The 21,639-nt window shown below is 48.8% G+C and overlaps 1 protein-coding gene across 5 annotated transcripts in view; it reads left to right on the forward strand.

Moving 5' to 3' along the window:
• The first annotated feature begins 20,129 nt into the window (after positions 1-20,129).
• The window catches only part of LOC126052234 (potassium voltage-gated channel subfamily A member 2), a 358,553-nt gene continuing 357,043 nt past the window's right edge, over positions 20,130-21,639 (forward strand). For 4 of the 5 annotated variants that reach the window (XR_007509985.1, XM_049832651.1, XM_049832649.1 and 1 more), the window contains exon 1: positions 20,130-20,244. The gene's annotated coding sequence lies outside the window, so the exon portion shown is untranslated. Of the gene's footprint in view, positions 20,245-21,151; positions 21,397-21,639 lie in introns of all 5 variants that reach the window. The other variant, XM_049832650.1, reaches the window with a different exon arrangement.

The following is a 21,639-nucleotide window of genomic DNA, read 5'->3' on the forward strand; positions in this document are numbered from 1 at the left end:
AACTAATATCCATTCTAAACCTGCTCTGGCACAACTTGAGGCCCTTTCCTCTTGTCTTATTGCTTGTTACTTGGGAGAAGAGACCGACCCTCACCTTGCTACAACCTCCTTTCCCGAGCCTGCTTGTCTCCAGGCTAAACAACCTCAGTTCCCTCAGGCACTCCTAAGACTTGTGCTCTAGACCCTTCACTTACTTCGTTGCTTTTCTGTGGACATACTCCAGCACCTTAAGGTCTTTCTTGTAGTGAGGGGCCCAAAACAGAACACAGTATTTGAGGTGTCAAGTACAGGGGGATGATCCCTGCCCTAGTCTTGCTCACCACACCATTTCTGATACAAGCCAGGATGCCGTTGGGCTTCTTGGCCACCTGGGCAAATTTTGGTTGCTACTCCATGAAAATATGTGTCCCTGTACTCCAGACCTGGAGGGTGGGAGCACTGCAGTGTTTGCTGGGTGTTTGCTGTTGGCCTGCTGGCTGGCTTTGGGCAGGTCAGCTCCGCCGGGCCTCAGTTTCCCCATCTGTAAATGACACTGAGCGGCTTCATTAAGTGTTTGCAATGAAACACGCTGTGGAAGGAAGAGGCAGTTTTGAAACACAGAGCAAGAAGTAAAGAATCAGCCAAAGGCTTTATGGGGTTCAGCTTTCTTGAATCTTGCAGAGCCTGCAGACCCTCCCACCGATACCCCATTAATTGCAGTTCTTTCCCCCAGCTGGAGGGAAGCCAAGAGTTTCACCCAGCTTCCCAGGGACACCAGCTCTGCCCTACAGCTCCCCTTCCTCCTCTCCTGTGATTTCTTCGCTCTGCATCTTTGCACTTGCTTTTCCATCCTTATGGCTCATTTCTCCTGAAATCTGTGTGCATTTATAGTCAAAATCCCTCTTCTGCCTCCTTGCTGGTCTCTGCCTGGAGCTGCCACTGCGACTGTAACGATTCGAACCTCAAGCTGTTGCAGCAGGTCAAATATGAGACGTAAGAAATTTGGGCTTAAAATGAGCCTGCTTGCTGCAAATTTGAGCTTGTAGGAGGGATGTGAAAGGAGTTTGCTGTGAGCTGGGTGTAGCATTGCAGGCTAGAGGGGTTTTCTACCTCTGTGCCTGCATCAGTGGATGCTGGCACCCAGCGCTTGTGCTTTACCTTTCAGGTGCCTGAATGATATGCTGCACTTCAGAAACCTCTGGGTTAAAGGAGGAAATCTTCTTGCTGAAGCATCTGAAACAAGCCTGGGCTATTCTCTCCTGGGGGTGGAAACCTTTCAGCAAAGTCTCTCCCATCCTGGTTGCAAAATGCTCTGAGAAAGCAAAGCATGCACAAGGAGAAGCAAACCAGTGAATGCGACCTGGGTTCAGCTGGTTTTCTTACTTGTGATGTCTCCTGGGAACTGGCTTTATTGCTCTGTTTTCTTAACCAAGCTGTCATGCAGCTCCTTTAGAGGAGAACATTACACAAGCACTTACCTTTATAAGCCAAATGTAGAACTCAGTAAAAAGAGATATCAAGTTAATACGATAAGATCTGTTTTCCCTAACCCTGCATTGATTGGCATCAATTATATCTTCCTCTTTAATTCTGTAATAAGACTCTCAGCAATTCCAGCATATTGTTTGGGATCAGTGACAGATGGCCAGACCCTTCACTTTTGCAGGCCACTTTGTTTATCCCTTAAAACACTGGCCCAACAGGAGCTACTTTCCAGTCCTCTGATTTTCACCAGGTCCAGGGCTCAAGAGGTACGCAATAGTTGCAGTTTCATGAGCTGCTTTGCCAGCTCTGAATGCTTGGATACAAGTTATTTGGCTCGGCCCGTTTAAAAACAGCTAATTTTTGAGGCTGCTGTTTCATATCCTCTGTTTCTTTTGGAGTGGAGAGGGTTTCATCACCCCTGTATGATGGGAAGACATCTGGATCCCTTCAGGAGCCAGAGCAGCAATATCTCCTGAATGCTCCTGACTTCTCATTCCCACGGCTCTTCTTGCTGAATTTGGTGAAATAACGTCATCGTTAGGCTGAGGATTTGGGGTTTCTTTCTACTAGGGCAAGGATACAGCCTAAAAAGGCACCAGGGTACCCCAAAACGCTGGATTATTTGCCCAGTTTGAGAAAATTGTTATCTACCACTTAAACTGCAGAGCCTCGACTCTGCCGTTCCCTTCTTGGCCAAACCAATGGTATTTCCCGGGCTGTGCTGGGCTGAAGGTGCTATTTGGGTTTTATTTGTGTAATACACCAGTGATGCTTGAGGATCCTGGGAGTTCGACCATTGCTTTGTAAAAAAGCAGGAGTCCTTCCCTGCTGGCAGGTGGGAGGGGGGTGTAATCCCCCCCCAGCAAGCCCAGTCCAATAAAGCATAAACCCCAGTTAGCTTTAATCCCATGAATAGTCCTTCTGGCACTTCAAGATAAGCTGGTGCTTGAATAACTGGCTGGCCTGAGACCCTTGCAAGGAGCACTAAGCCCCTCTGGTAGCTTATTTTCCCCGGAGTGCTGTGCTGCCTTGCAAGGGGATCCTTGCTCCTTGCGGGAAATCCCACCTCTCTCCTTTCTCTGCCTGCTTTTAGCATCCCTGCAACATCATCCCTGCAATGTCATCCCTGTAGCATCCAGAGAGTGGGTCTCACCCTTTTCGGTGCATGGATCCTAGCCTGTCTTGCGTATCTCCATCCTGACTCTCCCTTTGGGGAAAATAGGCTCATTCTGTGGGGTTGAGCTGGGACCAGGCAGGTCCTGGTGCATTAGGCTGGGCTCTAAACCGTGAACACAGATCCTTCCTACCCTTGTCTCATCACCGGCTGCTAATGAAGCAACCGGCTCACATAATCTGATTTGGTGGTAGTGCTTATCTTATTAGTGTGCACCACACACTGGTTTTAATATAGTTAATGAACCCCACTATAGGAAGCTTTACTAATTCAATGAAAAATCATGCCGAAAGGGCCAGAATTTGGGCCTGTGACTCCCACTGACTTACACAGGGCTTAAACCCTCAGGAAATTTGGCCGTGCCCCATCCACAGGTGGGTGCAGAGCCCAGGATGCGGTGAGGCAGAAGGTGGGATGCTCCGATTGCTGCAGTATGCACTAAAGGCAGAGCATATGATTTCTGAAAAGGAGACGGATATAAGCAGTTGCACGAAGTTTTTAAGAATTTCAGTGTCTTAAAGACAAAGCAAAGCATCTCACCGTGTTAAAATAGGAGTCAGGATGAGTCCCTTCATGCTGTAGAGTTATTAGGCTTTGAAACCAACCTGTTGCAATACCAGCTGGGTTCGTGCACTCCAGAGACTCGGCCGCTCTCACATCACAGAAGTTGGGGGATTTTTTTTTTCCCTTTGCTAGACATCTCCATCCCCGCATCAAAACGAGGTCTTGGGTTTGAGCTCCGCTGGAGCAACTCTGCAGTCCGAGCACTGGGCTGGGATCAGCCCCGGCTCCTGCCATCCGCTGTATCAGATTGATAAGATCAACCAATTGCTTAATATCATGTGGATCATATTGGGTCAGAACAAACCCAGCTTGATTAAGATAAAAACTTGATGAGGAAAACCACTTTGCACTAATTATTCTGGATTTGGAACTTGCCATTAATGTGAGATAATTGTTAATAACCAGAATATATTTAATGAATCTTTTTTTTATCTTTAGCTCACTTTAGACTGTGTTGCATTTAGTCCATTAAACAATTTTAATTAGCAAATTTTCCCCTTTTTGTTTATGGGGAATAAGCATGTGAAGTTGTCAGAGGGGACCAAAGTGCAATATTTCTTCCAATGTACCTTGGAAAAAAAATAATAACCTGTTGCTTGTTTTCCAAACCAGGCTGTACATAAAAGTGGCTCTTTGCTCTGTCCAACAGATAACAGAAGAAGTTTCAAAATTAAGACCTTCAGGACTGTGTTGAGAAATACAACGCCTCCAAGGAAATTACAAACATCACAGACACGATATCGGACTGATGCTGCTGTGGACCCAACCAACAGAGGGTCTGTCCTCCCCAGTTAAATCCATTTCATATATTTGCCACGTTATATGTGTTTTCTAACAAGTGCACTATGTAGAAGGGAACATCTTTGCAGCCGGAAGATTATCTTCAAATCATGTGCAATATAATGAGACTGAACAAAGCCAGGAAAAAGGAGGAGGGGAGGTGGAAATAATTTGGACATTAGTTCAGTCTTTTTTATTATTATTATTAAAAAAAAAAATAATCTCTTGAAAGATTAAGCAACCAGAAAGGAAACGTCAACCAGAGCTGCTAATAAGCAGTCCAAGTGTTTTGCTTGGGGTGGGAGGGAGATGGGGGGAAATTCAGTTGCTCTCGCTGTTCCCTGTCAAAGGCCAGGGGCTGTTTTTGGCACTGGGACGTGAATAATTTCTGTTCCATTTTTCTGACTTTCATGTAAATGCTCTTTATAAGTAGGTATGTGCTGTACCAAAGGCTGTGATTTATTTTAAGTCCTTATTAAGAAAGTAACTTCTCCACTGATGCTGAGGAAAAGGGTGTCAAACAATCAACAAGTTGTGCCTTGCTTTCAGGATCTCTTCATGAAAAACTAAGGAAAAATCAAATTTCCAGGGGTGGAAAAGGTATAAAAACCCAATCCTGACTGGTCATGCCCCTGCTTCATTTCACGAGAGCCCATGCGACCTTCTCTGCTGTTCCATGGTACTTCAGTCCCGAGGGAATATTATAGTATTGTCGTGCTAATACTATAATAAATGGGAAGTTCCTCACTCCTTTGCCGGTTGCTGTTTCATTTTGCATGCTGAGGGTTTTTTTTTGTGGCAGTTTAAGAGCTGTGGGTTGCCTGCCCTTGGCTGTGAAGCTGTTGAAACTGGGGTTTCTGTAACCTCACTGCATCTCCTAGGGCCATATGAGTAAATATTATCCTAGTGATGGGATAAATGGTCTGCAAAGACATAAATGCAAACGGCAAAGGAGTTGATGGCCTCTCCTGCTTCTGGGCCCCCCCTGTCACCCCAGCCTCGTCCACCTCCGCACGCTGCCTCCATTCCAGCTTTAAAACTAAAACCCACCTGGCACATACTCTGTCAGAGGACCAAGGTGATACTTGCAGCAGCATTGGATTTCTGGGCAAAAATAATGTTGGTGGGACTCAGGCGAGCATGGGAGTCTGCGTCTGCATTGCAATAATTCACTGGGGATGGTTCAGGGAATGTTAATTTGGACTGGATCAAAGTGAGCTGGAGCTTGCTCTGAAGCAGAGGATGCTCAAAGGGAAATAACAGGAGACAAAATCATTAGGCATGTGAAGCAGACTCTTGAATTCATGCTGCTGATTGCTTTGGGTCCATGTCCAAGGACAAGCCTTGAGGTCACCACTGGGTACCTGGAAAGTGGAGCAAGGACCACTCTGCCCGGAGGGCAGCACCAAAACCTGGATCCTTCACTGAGTAGAGCTATTTACCTGCATCTGGGCAGGAGATGGGGAACATCCACAGAGGACACATGTGGGATGCTTCAAGGCACAACCCAAGTGAGGATGCACTAAAAAATAAACACTCTACCTGGAAGAAAGGCTCTGAAATGGGAAAACCTGGGGGAATATTCATGGCAAAGAAACCAGCTGTCTGCATCATGTGTCTCTCCTTGCAGAAGAGGTTTGAAGATGAACGAGACCCAAGCGGGTTTCTGAGCCGTCCTTCGGGGCTGGGATTGCTCCAGACCTGTCTGCAGTTCAGCAGAAGAAGTTGTCCTCCTTTCTGGCTGTCTAAGCCCTGCATGCAAACTTCAGCCGAAATTACTATTGAGAAATTCCCTTAACGGTGGGGAAACGATGTGGTTCTTAAAGGAATGCATTGACTTTGGTGAGGTCACATTTATTTTCTTTGATTTTTAAACACGGATAATTACTTGGCTTGAATTCCTCCTCCTGTCATGGCATATGCATTGTTGGTGATGGTGACCTTGTCCTTGGGAGGAAGGCTTGGGGGTTCCAAAGACAGAAGTCTCTGGGGCTTAACATAGGCGCAGGCTGGGGAGAATGGGCTGAGATGGTGAGAAAACAAACAAAAGTGAAAAACCCAGCAGTTTTAGTCAAAGCTGTGTTGCTCACCTCGGGGAATGAAGAGCAAATATGGATCTGGCCCTTAGCGGGACATTGCTCCTTGGGCTTGTTTGCATTTATTCCCAGCATGGTAGAAATGCTGTGGCCACTGGACCTGTGGATAAATGAATTAGAAAGGGCTGGTGCACCTGGTTTTATTGTGGCTTTTGCAGCATGAGGTGCAGAGGGAAGTGTGTTGGGGACCAGAACTGCTGGAAAAGCCTGAGGAGCAGGTCCATGAACCCATGGAGATAAGCTGGGGGTGCCAAGACTGAAGGGATGCCAGGGAATCACGGAGGTGAAGCACCCTGCGGTGTGAAATCAATCCAGTGTGAAAGTCATCAGCGCAAATTAAAGCTAATTGGAGCGGTGGCTCTCATTAACTTTGGGTTTGGCTGTGTCCTGCCCTGAGGACAGCCCATGAGGGGTAGGGAGAGGGAGCTCTTCCATGGGATCCTCCAGCAAATTGCTCTCCTGGCAAATCCCTGGGGGTATGGCAGTAACCGTGGTGCTGCCGCAGCCGGAGCGGTCTGAGGATACGCTTGCAGAGCTTTTTGCCTCGTGGCCAACTGTGTCTTAACGTGGCACAGCCAAAACCCACCTCCTAGGCATCCATCCCCTCTCGCCTGCAGAGGGGAGCTGTGCCCTCCTCAGGCTGTCTAATCCTGCAGCTCCCCAGCACCAAAATTAATTAATGTTCAGACCATAAAAAGTCTGAGACCTTAAAAAGACCACTTAAAAAAGACCGTAAAAAGTCCCCAGTGTTTGGGGAGTGAGGGCTGAGGCTGTTTCCAACAGTGGGAACCCCAAATAACGGAGCAGTTGTCTCTTTCCCATTGCCATGGCTGGAGCTGCTGACAGGCTGGGGGAGATGGGGCTGGGCTTTTTGGGGAGGTGTCACCTCTAAAACCCCTAAGAAGCTGCAAAATATTTTTGTTTGCAGTCTTCCCTGCAGCATGATGGGTTTGTAGCATGCTCTTCGGGCTGCAAAGGAAATTGAACAAAAGCTTAACAACTCTGAAATCTCCAGGGACTGACCCAGAAAGCACTTTTCTACCATGCTGATAGTTTTGGGGTGCAAACAGCCAAAGCACCCACTGAAGGTCTGATGCAGCATCCACCCCCAGCCCTGCAGACAGCCCCAGGCTGCCCACAGGGGTAACTGGCATGTTAACAGAAGAGTTGATTTTCTGGATTGCAACACAGGCCTGGATCTTGGGAAGCCCTGGTCCCAAAGGTGTTAAATTTAGTTTCTTTTGGAACATGATCTAGTAGCCCTTAAAATGGGGGATAGAATGTATCAGTACTAAAGTTATTTTTATTTTCCATGGTGTTACGGAGACCTTTTTTATGGCATGTGTGTATGTAACATGATTGTACCTCGTCTGTTTTCAAGCGCCACTTTGTTAAAGCGTCTCTCTGTTACAGTTTGAAGTGCATATTTTGACGAACAAAGTGATGGGAAAAACCAGATCCCTTCACCCATTTGGGTTGGTGGGCCCCAGCGGTCTGGCTCCCGGCAGCAGAAATGCCCCATTCCTGGAGCAGAGCTCAGCCCAAGGCTGCCAGCCGCTCCACTCCTCCCAGCCAGCACCAAACCCACCCCACGGACATCTCACACCGATGACAATCTTGCCAAATTTCAACCTCTTCTCGATATTGTACATACTGGCGTTGACAACGTTGCTCCATGCTATTGGGTTTCTTTTGCTTGGTTGCTGAGCCAGCTAATTGTTAATGTGCTTTTTCAAAATAATCGAGAGTTTGATAGTCTTTAACTGTCAGTCCAGTATATTAATCTGTGTTGCCACGACTCTGACTCTAGCCTTGTGCGTTTTAAAGATAACCATCATATTGGGACAGCCGTGTTGAAATGTCATTTGGAGCGAAGGGCTGGATTTGGCGAGGGAAGACAAATTAAAAATGTATCCAGTCGATTAAAAAAAACAAAAAAGGGAGCAATTTAATGATGGCTGACATCAAGAGAAGATCCAAAAAATAGCGTGCATTGATTCCCATAATCATCCGGACGCAGGCTGCTCATCTTTATTCATAGCCCTTCAAAGCAGAGATGCTTAGAGCATCTCTGAGATACCGTGCATTAGACGTGCTCTTTAGACGCTGAACACGTAGACGTTTCTCCTCTGCACCCAGTGCAGCTGCTATCTTCTGCAAACACTGTATGCCATCCCTTCCCCCTTTTAATTTTAGGGTGCTATTAAAGTGATGAGAGCTCTGCCATTGGGTCCGTCCTGGTAGATGTGCAGGAAAATCAGACTGAGGGAGCTAGGCTGGTATCGAATCACGTAAAGCCACTTGTTTTAAGAATAAGTTTTAAGAAGGCAGCAAGATTAGAAAGCAAAATATCTCATAAAGTGTTTAAAGGCACTAAAGAAGGCTCAGTGGGCACAGCAGATGGGATGGGGCTTAGCAGTGTGGCTGCTGAAGGCTTTCAGAGACAATGTACAACAGGCTGCTTTGCTTGCCCCGCTAGATTTCAGAGAAAAGTCAGGATTCCTGTGGTCCCATCCTGGCCTCCAGCCTCTTTCCACAGGTGCCGGTGAAAAACCCTGCAATATTAATGTCTCAGAAACGGCCTTTGAGCACCCTGGTGGCTTTAATTACGCAGACACTCGGACGTTTTCTGAGACAGATGTTCAAATGCTATTATCACTACCGAATCCTTTTAAAATTAAGAAATTTGTGGGATAGGGTTTTTCTCCCCTAAAAAGCTTTGGAGCCAGTGCGCTCCCCACACTCCTTTTCTTTCCATTGCACAGAGTCAGGTAGAAAGTTGTGCCTTTGAGCTGAGACTGAAGCCAAGTAGTGGCCCGGGTGAATTAAATTACACATCTCTGTAATCCCCATATTTTCATCCACCAGCCTCTGGTAGAGGTAAATTATGTTTCTTTTTCACATTTTGTCTGCCTTCTCCAAGCTGACATCACCAGTGCATCTTTAAAGGGAATGGTCTGAGATATCGCTGTCACCAACTGGTGTTTTCTGTAACATACCATCTCTCTGAGCATTGCAAAACCAGGTTGATGGTGTGTTTTAAATGCATGACTCCTATTCCTGAGGATAATTTTGGAGCTGGACAATTTATCTGGCAATACACAAGTCATTGATAGAGCTGGACTTGCAGGTCAAATGGTATTAAGGGGAAACGTAGCCAGGAAATTGCAAACCAGTGCCTGAAATAAGGCAGTTTTAATGCAAAACAATGTGTTTGCCCCCATGTCCCTTGTGCTGCCATTAGTATATTGGAAATTGGACTTGGTATTCAAATTGTTCAGGTCTTGTAGGAAAATCACCTTCATTGCTGAAGGTGAGCTATTCCCAAGGCTAATTTTAGCATCTTTCAAGGAGAACGCTCTTGTAATTCATCACCTGAGGTCCCAAAACCCCCTGCAAGTGGGGAACATTGCATTGACCATTGGCTTCCAACACAGGAGCAGCTTGTGTTTCTTAATTTCCCATCCTTTACTATGCAACTTATTTTCACAGTATCTTCCTGGGACTGGGACGGCTGGATATAATTTTGACTTTGCTTTCCCTCGTTCACGTGCGCAGCTGGGTAATGCTGAAATGTTTCCATGACTCTCTCAACTGGAACACACGTTGGGTATATTTGAACAGTGAAATAATGCCTTGTGAAATTCAGTGTATCAGACTGAAAAACTAAAGCCTTCTCTGCAAGAAGGCTAAATCCTGACTGATTAGGTGCCACAGAAATGATGCAATTTTGGACTGGAGATGTAAAGCGCAGTCTTGTTACTCTGGGTTCATTTTAAACTCTGGTTTTGCCAGTGAGCTGTGTTGCAATTGTTTAAACTTGTTGTTTTGATAACAGTCTGATGCTAAAACAAGCTGCTGCATCCCGTCATCCTGGTGACCTCCACTGCAGTGTGGGCCTTGTGTTCAGTTACCGGTAAAAAAAGTGATTTTTTTTTTCAGTTGCGTGATTTTTTTACCTGATGTTGAATTTATTTTTTTAATGTTTTTTTTTCATTAGAACTTGAAACTGTTATTTCATACGCAAAGTTCAATAAAATGGCTGAAACATGCAGCAAATAGTGGTTTGAAACTGAAATGGGGTGGAGGGGAGATGTTGGGGATGCAAAGGATGGTGCAAGGATGAGGTTTGAAATGCGCCCCCTGCATGAACTCATTTTTCAGGAAGAAATACTCCAAAATTCAATGCCATTTTCAGAGTAAAATTTATTCCATTAGCGAAATAAAATCTTGGGGTAAAATCTGCACATTCCTAGCACATGAACCAGCCATCTGGAGAGCTGTGCTCTCTTTATGGACTGAAGAAGCTCCAGGCAAACCCTTGAAATTTTGATGATGTGTCACAAGAAGGGATGTCACTGGTGATGCTTTGGCAAAGCAGAGGTGCCTGCTCTGGCGCTGACCCTCTTGTCCTGATTGCAGGAGGGGGTTTTGCAAAATGAGGTTTGAAGCTGGTTTGAAAACCTTGCCCTTGGCTTCGTACCACGTCTTTGAGCTTAACCCAAAAGTGAATGTGGCTGAATAATGTCAGAGCTTTTTTTTAGGTTACCGGTTGTCCTAAAAATATTGAATAGTGAGAATGGAAAAAGAAGTTAGGATTTTACAAGCCATGTTTAATCGGCAGCAGCTGTGACCGGTCCCAGTCCTGCACTCCCACAACCGTGGAGAAGAGGATTTCCAAGAGAAGCTGAAAACTGGGGACTTTTCTGGTTCTTTTTGCTTTTAAATCACCTGTTCCCGGTATTTTCAGATTTAATTTAAAAAGCAAGATGCACATTCCAGGTTTGGGGAAAACAGCTGGGGATCATGAAGTGAGCGGAGCTGTGGCTCAGCTGAACCCCAGCTGAGATTCAGGATGAGCTGCCTGAGCCTGGGGAAGCACAGGAAAGGCTGGGTCTAGTTCAGGATCTGAATCACTTAAAGGGGACCCCTAAGTGATAAATTATTAGAGATGGTGCTAAAATGGCTTAAACTGCAAATGTAAGTGCTGCTGCGCGCTGTGTCCCATGGCCAGAGGGCCCAGGCTCCTGCAAGGGGGATTTTATTTTAGCAGTCACTGAGCCAGGACCACAGACTATTATCCCAAGTGAGTTGGGTATTTTTGCAAATCCTCTTCCTAGGACTGAAATCCAGGCAGAAATCCTGTAAGATGCTCCAGGTGCTGAGCTGGGAGGCTCAGGACTGGGAGCAGAGCAGCAGCCAAGCGTGCCTGCAGCCACCCCGGACAGGATCAAACCGGGGGAATTCAGCAGTGATGGAGAACCTCGAATTCTTGAATTTTACAAAATATCTTGTTTGACCCTCTTGGCCTCAAGAAGTCTGACAGGATCAAACAAGTTCCTAGAAAAGCAGCATTGTGTGCTGGGACTGGTTTGTGTGGTTTCATCTCTTTTTGCTCTCTAGGTTTGCTGTGAGTGTCAAGTCTGCTGGGGAGGATGAGCTGGGTGGTGGACGACTCACGATGAGCAAAATCAGCTTCAGTGCAATTATTTCCAAACTATTTCAGAGTGGCTGTACTGGATGGGACTAAACTAGACCCCAGCCAGTGTTGGTGACGGGGGCAGATTTAAGGCTGGGAGGAGGGGCCCTCTCTGGTTCAGAGGTGCTCAGAGGCAGAGCAGTGGGTTTTAGCAGCTCTTCATGCTTCTTTCTCTGCCGTGATCTTGATTTCTTTATCAGCTCCCCTAAGGGTTGTGGTGCCTCCAGCTGCGGGTTTCAGCTGACATGTGGTTAACTGGGGAGGTGCTTAAGCATCTATGAAAAACAGGATGTTGCAAAGTTTGAGATGCAGACGGTGACATGAATACCATCCACCAAAACCAGCCCTGGGGAAAGGACGGGTGCAGGGGGTCTGGCACATGCCACCTGGGTTTGCTTGAAGAGCTGCAGGAGACACCTTCCACAGCACCACTGATGAGTGGAGGGTGATGTTCCCATACCCAACCCATCACCCGGACCCAGGCCTGAACCTTGATTTGAGGTGCACACCCAGCGCCCATGAGTTTTGCAGGGTTTCCAGCCCATACCTGGGGTGATAAATGCATGGAGAAGACCTTGCACCAAATTGCTGCAGAGGGACTCGACATGGTCAATGCCAACAGCTCATCTTTCCCGAGTCGGATTTTATTTACTGACTTGTTGGCTTTTGGAGGGAGGAGCTGAGAGGAGCGCAGAGGCTGCGGGATGTAGGTCACTTTGGGGGTGGCACAGTGTGACAACAGGATGGATGTCATGCTTCGTCTCCAGAGGTTATAAACAGCAGTGGGTAAATGCCACCGTGGCAGTAACACAGCAATTGGGTGTTTGGAGCCGCACATGGAGCAAGTACTGGTGCTGCCTGGGTTTGTGATGCATAAATTCATCTTAAAATAAGGGCCTGGAGGAGCCTGGCTGCTGAAGGGCTGGTTTCTGCTGTCCTTTTGGCTGATGTTTGACTCAGCTCCTTACCCAAGCATGGGCATCTCCACATGAGGACTGCATGGCTACAGCAGCCTCCAGCAGCGCAGCTCTGCACACTGATGCAACATATGCAATAAATCCTTTGCTTGCTGCCTTGATACTTGCTGCTTGGAAGTTTCCCTGGGTACTGTTTCCTTCTTGCATGATGAAGAAATATTGATTAATCATTCCCAACTCACCATCTCACCACCATGCAGGATTTTAATGACTTGTGTCATATCCCTCTTTCCAAGCTAGAGCATCCAGCTCTTCCAACTGTGATTTTTCCAGGATGCTGCAGGGGGGCTTTTCCAGCTCAGGGCCAGGCTCCTGCTGGGTATTTCCTCTTTCCCCAAGCCATGCCTTGCTAAGGAGGCCTTGTCTTAGCTGCTTCACTTTCTATCTTTCAAACAGAGGTTGGTACCAGAAAGGATCTTCCTTTCTATTCCAACCCATGAGGCATGGCATCCTTCTGCAAGGGTCATTGGCCGTCCCTCTGCCATTGTATTTGCCCATGGGTGTCACGGTCCACTCGGTGGACTCGTGATGGTTCATTTGATACGATCTCGGAAGTGCAAAATTAAGGTGACCAACACCAAAGGGGATAGCAGTAATCACACAGTGAAACTTTATTGTATTGCCTGTGAAGAGGCACGTGATAGTTAGAGATGGATGAAAGAAAGGAGAAAAGTGAAATAAAGTTTAGAGAGAGAAGAAAGAGGGGTTATAGATACCACCGCTGATCTCACGACGTCCTAACGGTCCCGGGTCCAGCTGATGCTGTGTCGTTGATCGTCGTGGTCCTTGGTGGGGAACAACTTCCGTTGTTCAGAAGTCATCTTTTGTGCTTAGTAACACACCTTGCTCCACCTCTGCTTCAGGAGTCTCCACCCTTCTCAAGATACAACTATCATATCTCCACCCTTCTTGAGCACGCAGGCGCGGGGTCAGTGTCCGAGGCGTGGTTAGTCTTGGAGGCGGGTAGCCTTCAACCAGGAGGTGTGTTTTGGTATTATAATGAAGCAAAGTTCGTCTAAAATTCATGATTTCTTCATCGGTGTTATGCCAACAGTGGCAATTCATCCTTTTTGACAGTAGCTATGCGGTTATCTCTAACGGTTCCAGCCAGGTACCTTCCAGGAACCTTGTACCGCACATTCCGTCCTTGGGACTGGCCGCTGCGCTCCAAACAGGCCATTGTCAGGTAATGTACTGTTCATGTTCCTGATGACAATGTTAAGACAATGCTGATTTTCTGACCGACTCTTACAATGGGACAGCTAAGGTTATCATTTCCCCCGTGGAAATCTCCTTTACTTAACACCACCTGGTCCTGGCCATTTGCTACTACTCATTTTATTCATATAGTCTTAAATTTCTTCTACTGGGGCTTCAGTTTTAGGACCTCACCCTGCTCATCTGCAGGCAGCACCAATACTGAGGATTTAGGCAGCATTTCTGCCCTGTCTGTATTTGTGAAGGATGGAAGCAGACTTCACCTCCTGCTCTTCCAGGTAGACGTTAGCATGTGAGTTGCCTCTTGATTTATCCCTTGGCATGAATGAGACATGCGCCATTGAGCATAGATAGGACAGATACCAACAAACGAGCATCGTTTTGGGGGGTGGCAGATGTTTGGCTTTGCAAAGCAGCAAATGACAGAGGGGACCGTGCTCTCCTTGTCTGTCCCAGGTGGTGACCGCCACCACGTGTGACTTTATTGACTCCATTTGGGTAACCTATATTCATCCCAGTATGAGGTCAAACAGGAGCCCATGTGCACAGAGCTCCTGAGCTTCAGGTCAGGGCTACTTGGGGGTCTCTCCCCTCTGCAGTTGCAGGAAAAGAAATATTCCTCCAGCTTCATGGGGTCATGAAATCACAAAGGATGCTGCAAGGATGGTTGTTCCCAAGGACTCAGCCCACAGGATGGTGGGAAATGTGAATACTCCAGGGACCTTCTGGCAGAACAGAAGCATTTCCTTTTTACAGCAATATTTCCACACCCCAGAGGAATTAAGCACAAATTAAGGGGACCACCAGGATCTGGACCATGGACCTGGGCAGGGACTGATGCGGCTCTTGCCCCAGCCGTCACTAGCCATGCGGGTGGTGCCGCTGCTCCCATGGGTGCTCAGCGGCGGTGGCAGCCCTGGTGGGTGCTGCTCATCTGGGAAAGCGTGAGCTGAGAGCGAAGGGTGGGGAGGGGGAGAAGGGGAAGCCAGGGCTAAAAATAACTATTTTTGAAAGAAACAGATGAAAACCTCTTTGAAGTAGTGAGGGGAGAAGGGGAGGGTTTCCATGGAAACGGGGAAGTCTGTCTCTTCCCAAAAGAGGGGGTGGGAGATGAAGAAATAGTAAATACGGCAGAGAAATGATGCTGGGGAAGAGGATGCTGCGAGTTGGTGGCATTCCTCATGGATCGAGGTGAGGGGGCTGTGGGGTCCAAGCATGCCTGGACCCTGGTGGGGAGCAGATGGGGCTCTGACACTGCCTTCCTGCATAACCTTGGGCATGTCACCCCATGTCCTCCCCGTGTCATCTGCAGCCCTGTGGCTGTCACCTGCCCAAGTCACTGGTAAGAACAGAGAGCCCATTGCTGCTGGAGACACGCTTGAGCAGCCAGGTCAGTGTCACTGCAATGGGACATCTCCAGCCATTCCCAGCAGCTGGGCAGCAGCGATAAAATAATGAATTTCCTCCAAACCTCTTAAGAAAGTACACAAAAGCTTTTTTTATTCTCCTAGGAATTTTTGACCACGGCATAGCCATTTCAAGGGGAAGCCCTGCAGGGGAGGGTGCGACGCTGGGCAGCAGAGACACAGGGGCCTTGGCCCCAGAGTGAGGGCAACCGGGGCCTTACGGCAAGGTTGGGGGCCAAGCTGGAATGGGCTGGCACAGCAAGCAATTTGGCACAGCTCCCGGTCTGGCATGATCCACAATTTGGCACAGCGTATGACCTGGTGCGGACCATAGTTTGGCACAGTTCATGATTTGGGATGGCTCACAATCTGGCACAGCCCATGGTTTGGCACGACTCACAACCTGGCATGGCCATGGGGCTGGCATGCCCCATACCTTGGCCCAGCCCAGGATTTGGCCCAGTGGGCTGGATGCTTTGTGCCATGCCACGCAGTGCCATCTCGTGGCTGAAGCTGTCACAATGCCACGGTGCCCAAAATGCCACCATGCCCACAATGCCACCGTGCCCTTGTCACCAAGCCGTGGGGAAGGTGCTCCCCAGCCTGAGCATCCCTACTGGCTGCAACTCCTCCCAGCAGCATCTCCACGTGGGAGGAAGAGAAGAGGCAAATCATCCTCTCCAACCACTTTTCCTCCCAGCTTGTTTGCAGTCCTGCTGCTCGGTGCGGAGGGATGAACGTCTGGGGTGATGGGAACATCTCAACCCACTCCATGGCTCAGATCTGACCTTCAGCAGCTCTTGGCCCCCACCCAGCACCAGCAGAGACTTGGGCTGAGACCCACAGGGTCTAAAAATAGCCTCTCCGGAGCTGCTTGTCCCATTTGTGCTGTGATGGGAGATGCTGTCACCCTGGTCATCACCTGTACAGGGAACCAGTCCCAGGACTGGTGGCTAAAAGGAGTTGTGCCCCATCATGGCAGTGCAGAGGGGACCCTGAGGTCACCTAACTGCTCCCCCAAGGCAAAGGCAATCTGCCTACAGGCGCTCGCCACCTCCACTGGAGGTTTCTCCCATTTCCCCTTAGCCTTCTCCTCCCTAAGCTCAACAACCAGAAGGTTTCAACTTTTGGCCTAATTTCCCCGCTTCTTGGTAAGCATCACCCCCCCCCCCCCAAAGCTGGAGGAGGAGGGTTGCCCTGCTGGGCAGACGGGTATGGGCTGGTTCAGACCCTGGGAAAATGAATCACTGGAGAGAAACTGAAATGTTCGTCACCTGTCCTCTGTCTTGGGGTCACACGAGCAGCCCTGGCTTGGCAAAGCAGGCATTCGGTCAGCGTCTTGGATAAAGGCACTTTTGGAGCCTTGAAGCGACTGCTTTCTTGGTCCCTTTGGCACGGGAGGACTGGAAGGACAGAGGGACATGGCTGGGTCCCCTCGGCGAGGAGGCGGTTGTCCGCAGCCAGCCTGCAGGGACACAGGGGCTCAGCTGACACCTTAAATAAAGCCCCAGACCTGGGGAGGGACGGGAGCACTTTACCCACACATGATGCGCAGGCCTGCGAGCTGGCAGGCTTTCTTTCCTGAGCTGAAAGCACTCGCGCCTGGCTGGAAGGAGGCTATTGATTTCTTTTCCGTTCGTTAATTTGGCTTGTCCTGTCCTTTTTGTTTGTGCAAGTGAAATAAAGCGGCTTTAAGAGCCTTTTAACCCGAGTGGCTGGAGCAGCCCAAGCAGGAGGCACCCGCCCAGGACCGATGCTCACCTGCACCAGCCTGGCAGCGGGTCCATTAGCTCTCCTGGAGCGAGCGGCAGCCTGGCATGAAATATTCACAATCATCTCGACAAGCTCCAAAGCCCTCAAGAACTGAAGTTCTCTACTGTGTTTTGGTTGAGCTAAATGACTTTTATCTTCAATGAATGGTGCCCGGCTCCTCTCCAGACCGGCCGTTCAGGCTGGTGGAGTGTCTGTGGGGGCAAAGATGTTGCAACTCAGAGATGAACCAAACGAGAATTCAGACTGGTACCCAAAGGAGTTATTTTTAAAATATCAGCTATTTTATTACGAAAAGCACGTTGGAGAAATACAGAGGGAGAATGTGTTTAACATTAACTTTGCAGACAGGCGATATTTGCTGTTTTCCCCTTGGCCATGATGTGCCTTCCCAGGGATGAGGAGATTCTCCCGCAGACCAGGAGCCCTGCCCCACTCCTGCAGAGCCCAGCATCGCTTTTTGCTCTGCTCCTCCTTTCTTGTGTAACCTTGGGCAAACCCCTGAAACTCCTCCCGTCTCCCCAGACAGGAGGAGCTACTCTGACCTATCTCACCATGGTATTTTGGGATTCACCAGCAGCATCTGCTGTGGAAGAGCAAAGTCTGCTCTGCTGGTCTGTGTCACTTTTTTCCCTGGCTGCCTTAATTTTTAGAGGCTGTGCCATCACATCAGGGTCACCGACATTTCTCGGTGTTCCCTTCTCTTGCCACCACGCACTGAGGCGTGGGTGCTGGGGGGCCGGGAGCTTGGTGCTCTGACATCGGCAGCGGGTGGGAGGTTGGATGCTTTCCCCGGAGGGTGACTCACAGCCCCAGGAACTCGCTTACAGGTTCTAAAATGACACGGGGCCCAGTTATGTCAACACCTGTGGCTGGAAAGCTGTGGCTCGGATGGAGATGGGGGCTCAGCACCCTGCCCCGTCCAAGCCCACTCTGCTCAGCACCATGGTCAAGCCTTGGTCCAGCTCGGCTCTTTCTCCTGGCATGGCTGCTGATGCCCTCAAAGTCCCTCTGGCTTCGCAGGAGGTGGCATGGGCTCCCCAGGAGGGACACCACAGGGAGATGCCATCATCTGAGGCTGTGCAGGATGCGTGAAGGTGGTGGGACAGGGTCTGTCCTCTCTGGAGGGAGCAGCTCGGTTCATGGCAGCATGGGGTAATGCTGGTGCCCATCCCAGGTGATGCGGTGTAGGACCAGGCGTGGGTCATGCTTTGCAATGTGAGTCTAGGGCTTGAGTTTTGCTGTTCTGGATGAGGCCAGTCCTGGGAACACCCTGCCCTGGGGGTTTCATCCATGGCCCCACAGCATCACATCACTGAGCATCCTGCAAACACACTACCAGCAGGTTACAGGGGAAAAAAGCGGAAAAAAAAAGCACACATTTTTGCTTTTTGTTTGTACTGTGCGGGCTGGCTGCAAGCTCATGAATACAAGGTCTGAACAGCCCTGGGGGGGCTTCCCTGGGAATAAAGGCAGCAAAGCAAGGGGAGCTCATCTGCTTCCTGATGGGATCTGGGACACCCCCACACCAAGTGACTTTCCCAGGGCCACACACACAGATGGGGTAAGGCTTCTAGTCTGGGTGACTATAAAGTCCATTTAGATAAGAGAACTAATCAAGAAGGGACTTATTTTTTAATTATAATATTGATGCAAAGACGTCGGCTGGTTAAATCCATGCAAAACAGACAAGTGGGTGCAGTGCATCAGCTCGTCTAGTTCTCTGAAAGGCTGGGTTACGTCTGGAGTTGTCAGCATGGCTGAGGGAGGCGAGTGCCGACACACAGACTATAATAATAGCTCCACAATTAGGATAGTGAATCAGGAGAGTGTCACTCAATTCAGAGAAATTCCCCTGATTTGCTAGAGATGGGATTTTGGCTCTTGGTAAAGAGTTGGTGCTGTTTATATGAAAAATCCCCCTGGTTTTGTAAAACCTTCACAAGGCGGCAGCAGGAATAACAAGTTAGAGATTCAGCTTCACTTGAATTGTTCTCTGCCCGGCCTCAGTTTCTGCATATTGCATAAGGATTAGCCTCAGGCAAATCATTTTCTGGATTCAACCTACCCCGCTATGGCAGATCTGCCTTCAGAAAAGGCTAAAATGATGCAGATGACATTAAAAACCCCTCGTCCAGAGTAGCCTCATGTCAGCTGGATGCAGGCAGTAAGAAAACCCATACGTGCAAGGGCTGTTCGTGGCAGGGAGAGAAGGATTCCCAATTTTGCCGTAGGGTTAGAAATTAATTTTCAATATTGGGATGTGGCTAGGGTTTGGGGAAATATATTTTTGTTTCGAGACCAAGAGGGGTATTGGGAGGAGCAGTGGGTGATAGCATCCCCCTTACTCCCACCCTGTGCTGCACCCAGTCTCTGTCTCTGTGCCACCCACTGCTCCTGGCACCTCAGGGAGCTAAAATAATACAGTTTAGCCCTACCATGTACCCAGATCCTCCTGGCTGGCTGGGCATTACACTAAACGCTGATTTTCTTGGGTATTCAGGGTGGTCCATGCCCTCCCATCCCACCTTGGGTTGTAGTCCCTGGGGCGATCACTGGTGGCACCGATGGCTCCTTGCAAATTTGACCACTGTGTATGGGAATAGAAATATTTTCCATTGCCGCCTCCGGTGTTTGTGTTTGCTGGGTGCCAGGCACCTTGCAGGACTTGTTGCTGCCCTGATCTTCTTCGTGGGGTCGTGGGGTAATGTCAGAGTGGTCCAAGCAGATGCATCTCCCTCATGTCCTAAGGCAGAGGTTGATCCGTAGGTCTTATATGCCACATTGGTATGAGCTAGGTCATGTCCCTCCTTTGGGAGTGGGAGATGCCTCCATGTGAAGGGAGGTCTGTAAATGTAAAGTTATATAAAATTACTGCTTTTTACATCCTCACCCCAGCCAAGAGCAGAGCAGTGTGGTCCCTGCGAGTCCCATCCTGCCCCATCTCCTTCCCTAAAGCTGCGCAGAGCTGGTGGTTCTCCACCCCCCAGATCTCCCCAAGCAGATCCAGGCTATTACCAAGAATATGGTATGGATCAGAGCCGCACGGTAAAGCAGCATCACGTATCCAGGGATATGATTATTTCCCAGTGGTTGAAATCTAGGTCTCTTGCTTGGGAGGAGGGAGGCGGGGGGGCGGGGGGGGGGGGAAGATGCTCATATTAATCTTATGAATATTCATGGAGAAGCTCTGCTGCCTTTGGAGGTTGACTACCGGGGTACGAGTTTTGGGGGCCGTAGGTGAGAGGTGCCGGCAGCGGCGCGGAGCAGAGCGGCTGCTTGTGCATTCGCCGCATGCCTGACTGCAGAGCCAATTGTAAGTTGGTGCCTTTTTCTCTCCCCCCTCACCTTACATCCTTTCCCCCCCTCTCCCCACCACTGCCCTGCTTAAATACAGCCTGACCATAAACTGTGCAAATGGAGGGATTCGTGGTTTAATTTGCAAACACGACCTTGTCCTCGAGGCGTGCAACCTGAAATCTCGCCCCTCTGAAATACAGGCATGGCTCCTGCCTGCAGTGGTCTGTGCAGGCAGGGAGAAAATTGAGGGTCTCTGGGCAAATCTTCACCTCCTCCATGCTCCCCCCCAACCCCCAAATTTGCATGAATTAACCCCAAAGATGCTTGGATGGGAGGGTGTTTTTTGCCAGGAAAGCATGCGATGGGGAGAAAGTAGGAGAAACTGAGTGTTGGGATGTGTGATGTCAACTCAGATGATGCCATAACCATCTCTGATAAGCACCAAACACCACTGCTTGGGTTTGGACTCAGACAAAGGAGCCTAGACCTCACGCCAAATAAAAATCAACATGTTAAAAAAAATAAGTAAATTTCTGTGCTATTAAACAAACCTGGGGTGTTTGGGGAAGGGAGAAAGGGGAGGAGAGAGTTTACAGGCAAGAGAAAAACTGTATTCAGAAAAAAATAAATCAAGGTTGGTTGATTTTTGGTGAAATGGGGGGTTGTGGCTGCCAGATATTTTTTGCAGCAGCAGAAAGATGGTGTTTGTAGCATTTTAGTGTGATGCTCGGACGAGGCAGGGAAGGTCAAATCAAGCCGAACTCCTGAGCGAGTCGCTGGGGAGTGAGCGGTGGGGAGAAAATGCAGGAAAAGGAGAAAAACTGGGACAGATGCAACCTCCTCTCCTCTGGGCCTGGCAGAAAAGGGTTAAGCGAAGCGGTTGAATGCTGCAAGCCTTGTCAGGGTTGTACTATTTTTTCTAGTGCATAAGGAGAAGGGAGAGGAGGGTTGCACGGAAAAGGGAAATTTCCAAGAAAAGAGGGATCTGCGGCAATATCTGCACCCCGGGTGATGAGGAGAGGAACCAACAGGCATAAATGGCCTGGAGACGGCTGAAATCTTTGCCAAGGAGGTTGGGACCACGGGGTTATTTTCCACCTGCCTCCCCTACCCGGTTCTGTAATCCTGGCTCAAAGTAGACAAGTGGAGTTGGAGCTGAAGAAGGGAGGTTAGAGGTTTTTTGGTTTGTTTGTTTTTTTTTTTTTTCTTTGGGAGGGAAAAAAAATAAAGAAAAAATGAGAGGTTGGTTGGACCTCTCTGGGTTGAGCATCTCCATGGTGTGAGGCAGTGCGGGATGATGTAAAATGAGCGCTCGTTAGGAGCAGGGATGCTGCCGACTCGGCATCGACCGGGGACCAGAGCCTCAACATCCCCATGAGAAATTTTGCCCACCGGAGTTGAATTCCCCTGG

Source organism: Accipiter gentilis, chromosome 29 (assembly GCF_929443795.1).
Source record: "Accipiter gentilis chromosome 29, bAccGen1.1, whole genome shotgun sequence".
Classification (NCBI taxonomy): Eukaryota; Metazoa; Chordata; class Aves; order Accipitriformes; family Accipitridae; genus Astur; species Astur gentilis.